We start from the raw sequence: 11,250 nt of genomic DNA, 5'->3' as shown, positions 1-11,250 counted from the left end.
CAGGAATTGGGGTGATGGCAAACACATCAATTGGCAAACAGCAGCAAATTCTCCAAATGGAGGATCCCCTGGAAACCTGGCCTTTCCATCCCAGGAGAAGATGCCTATTGCTCCAATCCCAAGGATCCCCACCTTTCCTGAGGTTTTCCATGGCTTGCTTTTCCATCACTCACGAGAATGTTCCTGGGATGGATCTCTTGCGCTTTTGGGAACAAGTGGAGACGTCACCCCCCAAAGTGTCTCCAATCCCAATCCACCACCATCGACTCCAGGGATTTTGTGTCTGTTCTGCTGAGCTGGTTGGAATTCCAGGTGTGAGTTGGCAGTAGGATCACATGAGCAGAGGGAAAACGTTCCTCTGGACATTGCTTCCCTTGGGTTTAGGATGGAAAAACCCAGAGTGGATCTACAAAAAAATTCCTCCTGCCCCGAGGAAACGTCGCTGTGGATTTTAATCCCAGCAAATTCCAGGCTGGATCAGGCCAGACCCATTTTCACTCATGAATTTGTTAAAAATCCATTAATAAGGGCACAAAAATCTGTGGATTTACTTCAGTTGGGATTTTCTCTCATTCATCTTTGTTTTTCCTTAAATTCTCTGTGTTTTCCATGAGAAAATGAAAAGGCCTCAATTCCCAAGTTTTTCCTAAATGAAAACACTTCCTATCAAGTCACCAGAGGAAACCAGGTGGTTTTAAAAAAAGACACAGACATAATATTATGGGATCATAATATCATTGGAATATCTGTGGAATTTGGGCTTTTAAAGTCCATCCAAACACCACTTTTTCTGGAAATTTTGTTTAAACAAAAAATTACAATTCCCAACTCTTTCTTATTCAAGTTCTGGAGGGTTTTCACTTTTATTTTCATTTGTCTTTTCCTTTTTTTCCATTAAAAAAAAAATTAATCCTTTCATTGGATATTCCTGAAGGAAATCCACCATGAATCCACCCAAATTCCACAACTGAGGGCCACCAGGTGTGTCGGGACAATCCAGCAAGAATTCCATAAACGGATTTCCAAGGAAAGGTGAAAATCCCAGTAAAATATTGCCTGTGATTCCCTTTCAGTGGACTTGGAATGTTTAACATCCAGGAAGGATCATGGGGAAAATGTGGGATCATGAGCTCGTTGCCACTCCATAAATACAGGACTGGGGAACGTGGCTGGGACTTTTCCAGCTGTGGATTTTCTGGGATTGTAGGAACAGGAGCATTGGTGCTCATATGGAGGAGTTGGGGAGCATCATCCAGACTTTTTTGGGTGAAATCCATGAAAATCTGCTCGGGCCACAAAAATCCTTCCTGGTTATCACCAGTGAGACCTTCAGGGATGGGCACAGGGAAAATATTCCATGGGAAGGGGTCAGATGAGGTCAGATGAGATGAGAGGGAATGATTTGGGAAGAGGACAGGATTGTGGGAATCATTTCCTAGACTCGAAGGAGAGCTTCTCCTGATGCTGGAGGCTCTGGAATGATGGGATTTATCCCTTCCTTATGCCTGAGCTGCAGAAAGGATTTCAGACTTCTGGGATTTGCTGCAGGACACAGACCCCAGTCTCCAAAATCCTAGATTTTCTTCCCCCAAAGCTGCTCCCAAAACAAAGCAGCTCCACGGGCAAACAGGGAATTTTGGGAGTGTGAAGATCCCCAGGATTATTCCTGACTATCCCCACTTTTCTGACCTGGACCTCACAGGTGCTTCCCCTCCTGAATCTGAGTTTTACACAGGAATTTTATATTCCAGGATTCCAAAGGATGAGGAAAGGGTTAAGAGGACCGGGAGCTGCTCAGGGCTCCCGCTGTGGGGCTGGGAGTGGGGGTTGAGGACGCTCCCGGGAATTCTGCCTCATCCACAGCCCATTTCCAGAGGCTTTTTCCAAGCTTTATTTACCTGTTCAATATCAGGGAGCAATTCCCACTGCAGCCGTAACATTCCACGCTCCAAAGTGCAAACTCCACAAAATCCCCGCTCCCTCTTAAAGGAGCACATCCCACAACCTCCTGCATCCCTCCGTGGGGCATCCATGCATCCCTAAAAATGCTCCATGAGGCACCAGCCAGCTGCAGGGACCATCTGCACGTAGATTTGCATACACAGCACTTTTCCAGGGAATTTGTGTGTGCTCGGAGTCAGATCCAGCCCCACTCCTGCAGGAAAAGCTCATCCATGGAAGCAAGGACTGAGCACACACAGGGAGTTGGAGGGGTTTTCCTCAAATTCTGCCTGGGTGGGAATTCCAAAGTGCTCATTCCAAGCCCATCCAGCTCGGAATGTGTCCCTTTGAGGTTATTCAGGGAGATGTGGAAATGGGATCCCACTGCGGTGTCAGGAAGGGAGGGAAAAGCAAATAACTACAAAGAAGGGGTGAGAAGAGGAATCCCGGAGCTCTCTGGGATTCTTCAGTAGGATCTGGTGAAGAAAAAAGGATTCAGGGAAAAAAGGGGCTGGAAAACCACTGCCAGGATGAGGAGATGCCCCAGGGTGGAATTCCCATATCCCCAGCAATATGTCCATGATCCAGAGGGACAGAAAAGACTCAAAGGGCCTCACTCAGCCCTGGGTGCTGCATTGGGAACACCATTCCCAAACCCTGCAGGCAATCCAGGATCCCTTGAGCCACCAGTGTGTGACATCCCTGCCCCTCCTCATCCCTGGATTTCATCTGGAGTGAAAACTCCCATCTCATCCCACTGTCACCCCAATTCCCATCCCGAGGTGGGATCCTTGCTCCAGCTGCAATGCTCCATTGCAGCTCCATTCCCCAAGCAGGTGCTTTTTTCCTGGAAATCGGGATAATGGCGGGGTTTTTCTTGGACAGGGATGTCCCCCCTGCCCCACTGCCAGATGTGCTCCACAGCTGGTGGCTCCAGCTGCCGGTGGCTCCTCTCCTCGTGCCAGGCTGATGGATGGATTTTCCCAGCAGGAAATTGCTGGCAGCAGCTCAGCCGATCCATCAGCTGCTCCTTGCTCCCCATTTTTCCCTTTCCCAGCTGAGCTTGGCATCCTTGTCCTTTCCTGAAGGCTCAGAAAGGCCTGGGAATGGGGATGGGAATGGTGCAAGGAAAGGAGGAGCTGTTCCCAGGATATTGGGACATCCTGGTGGGATTTGAGCTCCCACAGGGCTTGACATGGTTTCAGTGCTTCTAAACCTGCCAGGAATCATCTTCACATCCATGTATTTATTCCCAGATTTTGGATGTGAAACTCTTCAGGGCAACACCCCCCTTGTGTTGATGGATTTTGCTTCCTTGGAAAACGATAAGAGGGGGGTTCCTGCTTTTCCCGCCATCCCTGAGGCTGGAAAAGGGGTGGTGGAGAAGGACAGAAGGGCTGGAAGAAGGGATCCTGCTGGGAAGCTGCTCCCTGCTCCTTGGCAGAGCCGGAGCCTCAGGATTAATGCTTGTCCTTGCATTTCCGACGGAATTCTGTCTGCTCCGGAGGAGCCGGCTCGCCTGGTACTTTTCCTGCTGGAGCCGGAATGCTGGGACAGGGAAAATCCTTGCAAGGTGAGGGGGAAGGTGCTGGGGATCCAGCTTGGATTCCTCATGGCATGGGAGAGCAGCTCTGGAGGTCGGTGCAATGTGGATGCTGACCTGGATTTGGAAGGGGAAAAGGGAAAATTCTTTCGTTACAAGGGAAAATGTGGAAAGGGCGGGATGAGGCTCTGAACAGCCAGATCTAGTGAAGGTATCCCTGATTATTGCAGGGAATTGGATTGGATGACCTTTAAAGGCACTCTCCAAAGCCATCCTGAACTCATGGGACAGGAATTACACAGAATTGCAGCCCAGATTTGAGCCAAGACCCTCCTGTTCCCTCTGGATGAGGTTGAAGAGCCCAGCTGGTCTTTCCGGCTCCCAGAAGCATCCTGGTGCCTCAGGAAGGGTCTCCCTGGAGAGAGGACTCCCAGGATCCTGCATCCACACAGAGATCCCTCTTTTCCACCCTCTCCCAGCGTTGGGATCAATCGATACCTCCGGATCTAACGAGCCACAGGAGCGGAGTCCGTGTGGGCTTGGGCAGAGTAATGGATGGGAAAAGCCTGTTCAGCGAGAGGGAAAGTGGGAAAAAAAGGAAGGAAAAATCAATGGGAAGATTGGGATGACATCATAGCACCATTATTATGTCATCAGCCCCACTCCAAGGATTTATCGCTCTGGCAGTGATTTTCCTTGGAGCTTCCTGCCCTTCTCATTCCAGAGCTTTCCCAAAGCTGCTCTTGGCTTTTGAAAAACAGGGAGCAGGGGCATTCCAGACCTTGTGACATTCCTCTGGCCTCCCCACCCACTGCAGGTGTTCCCAGAGGAATTTGGGAAACAACACTGCTGGTTCTTCCCTATTTTCCTTTTCACCTTTCATCCTTTGGGAATGAGCCTGGAAGCCTTCCTGAGCCTGACCTCTTTTCTCCAACCATGTTTTCATACTTTTCCTTCCTTTCTGTGAAGAAAAACATGGAAAACAGAGCCCAAACCTCTTGGAATGGGCAGGTTCAGGGACAAAACCCCTTCTTTCCATCATCTGTTCTACCTGTCCTGATATCAGGATAGAAATCCAGCTGGATAAGTTTCCCACTTTCCCACTTTCCCAGTTTCTTTTCCCATTATTTTCTGCTGAGTTTTGCTGGAAAAAAACATCAGGATGACACAGCCCCTGCAGCATTTCCCTGTGGATAGGGAAGGGAAAAGACTATTTTGGGATACCAAAACCACAGAAATATTCGTGTTTGCCTCAGTTTGATTTAAAGGAAAGATTAAAAAAATATTTAAAAAATCAGGATAAAATCAACACATCCCAAAATGGGTAATTAAGAAAATCCAAGTCTCTGTAGGATCATTATCTGAGCAGCATTCCACGTGGATGGCAATTTTTAATGGCTGTTCCAGCAGTTTAATATCCACTTTAATATATCCGTGTTTTCCAGCACACAGAGCCAGGGCAGGGAAGCAGATTTGGGCTCAGCAAGGATTTAATGATGGGATTGTATCCCATAAAAAGCTGAAGGAACAGCTCCCATCCCTCAGCCTGGTGATTAGGGAAGATAAGAGATGAGGGGCAGCAGCAAAGCTGCCCCCCATGTGCCTCAGTTTCCCATCCCTATGGAGCAAATCCAAGGGATTTAGGGGTTCCAAGCCAACCAGGAATGGGAAAAGCCAAATTTTCTGGCAGGGCTGATCTGAATCCAAGGAAAATCCACCCAAATCCTTGCCTGCCACAAACCCCTCCCTATTTTCTCCAAGCTTTGAGTCACCTCCCACCCCAACCAGTTCCCACTGTGGGAAGAGGCACTGAATTCCCAGCTCTCCCAGTCCCACATACTGGAAATTTTTGAGCTTTGCCACGTGGTGACTCCCTGGTTTTCCTCACATCCCACACTGTGGGAATAGCTCTGTTCTCCCAGTTAAGCCTGGATTTGTTATTTGATCCCGAAAATTCAGCACTTCCAGGCTGCGGAGGTGTTGAGGCTGCACCTGATTTCCTGCAGGGCTGGGCAGCACCCAGATGTGCTGGGCTGGATTTGGTATCCAGCTGTGGCAGGCTCTGGATTCCCATGTGGAGCTCAGCATCCAGATGTTCTGGATTCGCTCTCCAGCTGTGCCAGGCTCCTCAATCCCCTGCGAGACTCGGCACCAGCCCATGCACAGTCCAGGATCAGCTCCCCCCCCATCATCCAGATGTGCAGAGCTCAGCATCCAGCTGTGCCAGAGCCATACCCAGCTGTGCCAGGCTCCTCATCCCTGTGCAGGTTCCATGCCCAGCTCAGCATCCAGCTGTGCCGCGTCCAGCTGTGCAGGATTGTCCCCGGGGCATTCTGGCCGTATGAGGCAACAGGTTTGGAATTGTTTTGGATGTTTTTGTCAGACATTCCCACTAAAAAAGGACTCCTGGGAGAGGCAGAGACAACCCACAGCTGGTGACTGACAGGGATTCACTCCAGGGAAAGGGCAGGGAAAGTTTGGGGAGAATGGGAATGTCTCATCCCTGAGATATCATCAGGCTGAGATCTTTCCTTGGGGAATTTTCTTTTAACAAAACATTTTCTGAAGAGCTTTTCCTTGTCTGGAAGAAAAGGATACCTGCGTGTTTTGGGGGTTGCAGTTTGGTTTTCCTTCAAAAAGTTGGGATACTCAGCTGAGCTGGTGGCCGGAGGTGACAATGCCACCACCCTGACCTGTCCCCCGGGCTCCGGAGGTGGGAATTTGCCCAGGGCTCGGCAGCACAAGGTTATGGACTCCGTGATTTTTAATTAATGCCATTGACTCCGAGCGTGTTGGGAAAGGGGAGGGCCTGGAACGGGAAATTGTCCCTTGGAGGGACAAAGCCTGACAACCTTGTCATCCCCAATTAGCAGCTAATTACCTCCATGACGAACATCTTTATTAATCCAATTAATAGCGCGGGTGGCGTGACCTCGGCAGAGCTGCTGACTCAGGGTGGGGCTCGCCAGGAGCGGGATGGGGGGAGGAAGGAGTGAATTCCTCCTTTCCCAACTCCTCTTCTTCACTAATTAGTGGCTGATTCCTACTGATCTCCCAGCCTGATCCCAAATATTTCTTCTTTCATTCCTCCTCTCCAACCATCTGCTTCTTGTCTCTTTGTCCCTTTATCCATCCATCTTCCAACAGTTTTTTTAGGAAAAATAACCCCATCTCCGAGTGTTAAACCATGGATCATGATGATCCGGGACACTGGGATGTCTCCAAGCTGGAATGTTGTGCTCATCCCTGGTGATCTGCAAAGGTCTGTGTGCAAATCTTCCCTGAGTGGGGAAAAGCTTGGGATAGATGGAGAAATGGATGGATCGGTGGAAGGATGGAGGTGGGGTGGATCTATGGATAGATGGATTGAGGGCAAGAGAGATGGATGGATGGATGGATGGATGGATGGATGGATGGATGGATGGATGGATGGATGGATGGATGGATGGATGGATGGACGGATGGGCTGGTGGATAGGCAGGTGATTGGATTTTTTGGATAAATAGGAAGCTGGATTCGTGGATAGATAACTGATAGAGGTGAATTAATGGATTGATGGATGAATGGATATTCATGGAGTTGGAGCAAATGGATTGATGATGTTGATGAGGATGGGACCAGGAATGCAATGGGAAGAGCTGGACATGGAAGGGTCACTGGAAGGCCACGTGCCGGTCAGACAGGTGGGATGACAGATCCTCATTCCTGCTGTGGGGCCTGTGCTTCCCAGTATGGATGGAGGTGCTTCCAGAACTTCCCGCTGGGCTTTGTGGATCCTCATTCCTCATCCCAAAGTGGGATGTCCCCTCTCAGGCAAGGCACAATCCCACGGAGACACCACTGAATGTTCTACATTCCCAGGGCCACCACCTGGACTGGGAATTGCTGCAGGAGTGTTTTTATTTTCCCAAGCTCTCTTGTGGAGTGACCTCTCCTCCATCTTCCCCCACAGATGGAGCCTCAATTAAATTCGGGAATCCATTTTTTAATAGGACTTTCACCTCAGCTCCCTGCCGGGCCATTAAAGCCATTATGGCAGAGTTAAGTAAGGAATCCTGGGAGCCTCTGGAGCTGTCATCCCATGTTTATGGCCCAGGCAATGTTTGCTTTATTAAAGATTCAGGAGCCATTTCCGAACGCCTCCGTTCTGTCCTTCCCATTATAGGCCGGACCCTGGTGAAAGGGTGACTGCAGGGAAAGAGAGGATTGCTCCTGAGATGGGAAAAAAATCAGGATGGGGTTTCTGGGAGAGTCTGAAGGCATGGCAGGAGCTTGAGAAAAGGGAAGAGGAGAGGCAGGAATTTCATCCCAAAGTGGTGCTGAGTGTTGTGATGAAGCTTTTCCAGCTGCTGCAGGGTTTGGTTTTCCCTGGTTTCCAGGAGTTGAGCAGGATCCAAAGGCAAATCCCTGCCTGGCCCAGCCACAAAGGTTACCCAGAGAAATTGTGGAATCCCCATCTCTGGAAGTGTTCAAGGCCGGGTTGGATGAAGCTGTGGAATAGGGCAAAGTGTCCCTGTCCATGGACGGGGTTGGAATGGGACGGATCCCACACTAAATCATTCCATGATTCTGTGATCTGGCCCTGCAGAGCGAGATGACACCATCTGGGTTTTTTCTGAGCCATTATGGGGTCCCCACTGACTTCCAGGTCCTTAAAATTCCCTTCTTCCCAACACAATCGTCCATTTCCCCATTCCATGACTGTCTTCCCTCCTCTTTTGGACTACAGAGCACAGACCCTTCAAAACCACCTGTATCCTACAGAAAACGGGGATCCAAGGAGATTCCCTTCTCCACCCCTGTCTTGATTCCAGGCCAGCTCCACCTGGGCCAGGTCTAACCTGCTTCCATAGGGGAGACACTTGTTCCCATCCATGGGAATGAGTGGGATGGGGTGGGGTGGGATGATTGGGATGGGATGGGATGGGATGGGACAGGATGTTATTCCCAGGTTATCCCCAAGTTCCCATGCCTGAGAAGCTGGTCAAGCACTCCCCATGGATCACGCATGGGATGGGATAAGGGGTTATCCCCATCCCAGCTTTTGTCCCCTGTAGGAAGCAGCTGAGGATGAGGAGCCTCAGGGACAGGCAGGTCCCTGCTGTCCCTCTCTCATCCCAGCTGGACAATTTCTGGAGCTGAGCACCTTTGGGTGCACCTGAATCCCCACCCACGTCACACCCAAGGGTGGCCAGAGGACATGGAGCTACACCCGTGTCCCACATGTGACAATTTGGGACCAGGGTGGCTCAGGGTGACGAAGGGATGTGGGGAACAGGATCCAGCACGTCCCAGCTCTGCCCTCTAGTGCAGCTGCACCAGGTGCCATCGTCACTCCTGAACCTGCTGGTGTCACCCCTGCAGCTCCCAGTCCCCCAGCCCTGGTGGCTCTGGTGGCTTCACACCCCCCTGGTGAAGCCCCTCTTGGTAGCCTGATGAACTTCTTGGTGTTTTCTGCCACCTGAGGTGACACAGAAGGGATTTTGTACCTCTGAGGTGTTGGGGGGACAGGGCCAGGAGGGGACCTTGGGCCAGGAGGGGACCTCGGACCAAGAGTAGACCTTGGAAATCTCAGAGAACACCTTGGCAAAGCTTTTAGGATCAGCCCAGGGGGGCAATTCCCTCACAGGGGGATGAGGGATGAACGCTCCAGCTTTTAGGAGCAGGGTGGTGCTCCCACTGCTTCCAGAAAAATTCCAGCCCTTCACAGGATGGGGTTTGCTGCAAGCTCAGGGTGTAGCTGCACTACAAATGTTCGGTTTCACTCCTTGCATGCTTTTCCCAGCAGGATTTTTCAGGATATGGGGACAAACCCCGCTATTTATGCCCCTTTTTTTTTGGGATGCACTGGACTCCAGAGCACCCCAGGGAGACCCGTGCCCAGCCTTGGGTGCCAGCGTGGGTGGGGGGTGCCCGGCTGGGCAGAGTTGGGGGGGCTGTGGGCAGTGGGTGCATTGCACAGGGTGCTGCTGCCCTCCAGTGGGCTCAGGCTGGAGAGGAGGCTGGAATTCCATACGGATGCTTGGGAAAGCAGGGGTGGGGCTGAGGATGTCCCTTCCCATGGGGTGGAGCAGGCGCCGGGACAAGGGATCCCACAGAGAAATCCTGGAGCAGGAGAAATCCTGCTCTGCCCCATCCCTCTGCTCCTGGACCAGGAGTGGTTGGAGGCAGCTCCAGCCCCTGATCCCTTTGAAAAATTCCAAACTTATTAGATTTATTAGCAGCGAGAGCACCTGGCCTGGCTCCAGTGTCCCACCACCAACCCACATCCACCCTCTTTTGCTCATTTCCCTCTGTTATCCCCGGGGAAAAGCAGGAGCATGGATTTGGAGCCAGTGACAGCTCCAGAGGAGCCGCTGTGGGTCACGGTGCCAGTGGGATGTGAAGGGACAAGGACAGCACAGGGACCTTCTCCTCTTGTGTTGCGTTATTAATGAAGGAGGGAATCAAATCCCCTTCCCACCAGGCTGGAAGGGCTGGTCCATGGGCTGGGAGATTTTTATTATGGAGGGTGAAGCTCCAAGAGGAGGAAAATCAGGAAATTTGGGTGAATCCCTGTGGGTTTCCAGGATGGGATTTTCAGGATGGGATTTCCAGGCTGTTTTCTGACTCAAAGGCCCTGGAAATCATCAGTGACTTTAAAAATCCCCAAAATCCTCTTTCCATCTCCACTCTGGTCATAAGAGCTGCATGAACTGGTCCCAGTCCAGGATATCCAAACATTCCTTGTTTGCTGATTTCCCTGGAGCTCCTGGACAGAGACACCTCAATTTCTTGCTAAGTGTAAAGTTATTTTTGCTCTATTTTTTTGTGGTTTTGATCATGTTTTACCCTACAGGACCCTTTCTGCTTCCTGGTCAAGCTGGAGAAGACAAGCATGGACAGATCCAGCTCCATGGATTTCAGGAAAGAGGGAAGGAGCAGCAGGCTCTTGCTGATGGAGCACAGATCCCATCTGAGCACACGTCACCAGAGGGGGAGGAGATCCCAGCTCCGGAGTCACGAGTTTCCCACATCCACTGAACGTGGGTGGGAAAAGGATCTTCAGCAGCAGAACGACTTCACTGTGGGTGGCTTCTAAAACCTGGCACAGGAGGGCTGATGGAAGGGGAAACTCCTTCAATTCCAAAATTATGTCACCCCCCAAAAAAGCTGGATGCTGTTTTAACCCTGGCTTGGTAGACAGGACAAAAAAAGCTCCCACCACATTCCATAAATAAATCGAATTTTGAAAAATCCTGGCCTTTTTTTTTTTCCCATTTAAGGGGCTTTAAACCCACCTTTCTCCTGTGGGATGTGTGTTCCCATAATCCAGCCCCAAATCCATGGGTTTGGTCGTCCTCCCAGGATGGTGGGGAGGTGGTGTCCAGGTCCCATGGGAAAATTGGGGGTCCCATGCCAAGGATTTGCTGCTTTCCAGCCTAAATTACAATTTATGAACTCTTACAAATAAAAGGAATCAGAAACCCTTTATGGAACCAAAAAAGCAGTTTAAAACCTGCAGTATGAAGCAAAAATTACTTTCTTCCCCAATTCCCTTTTTTCTTTTGCAAGGGAAAAGCCCCAAAGGGATCCAACCTGAGCCCCACCCTCCACTTCCCACATAATTTCCATGAATTCATGTGACAAAGCCACCATCTCCCATCGCATCCCCCTGGAGATGGAGATCACGGCTCACCAAATTTAATTTGGATGCCTGGGACCTTGGTTTTCCTGGGAGCAGCCCATGCTGGATCCAAAGGATTTCTCCCAACCTCAACAGCTCC

This window comes from Molothrus aeneus, chromosome 1 (genome assembly GCF_037042795.1).
Source record: "Molothrus aeneus isolate 106 chromosome 1, BPBGC_Maene_1.0, whole genome shotgun sequence".
Lineage (NCBI taxonomy): Eukaryota > Metazoa > Chordata > Aves > Passeriformes > Icteridae > Molothrus > Molothrus aeneus.
The sequence above is the reverse complement of the archived record's forward strand: the minus strand, read 5'-3'. Positions refer to the sequence as shown.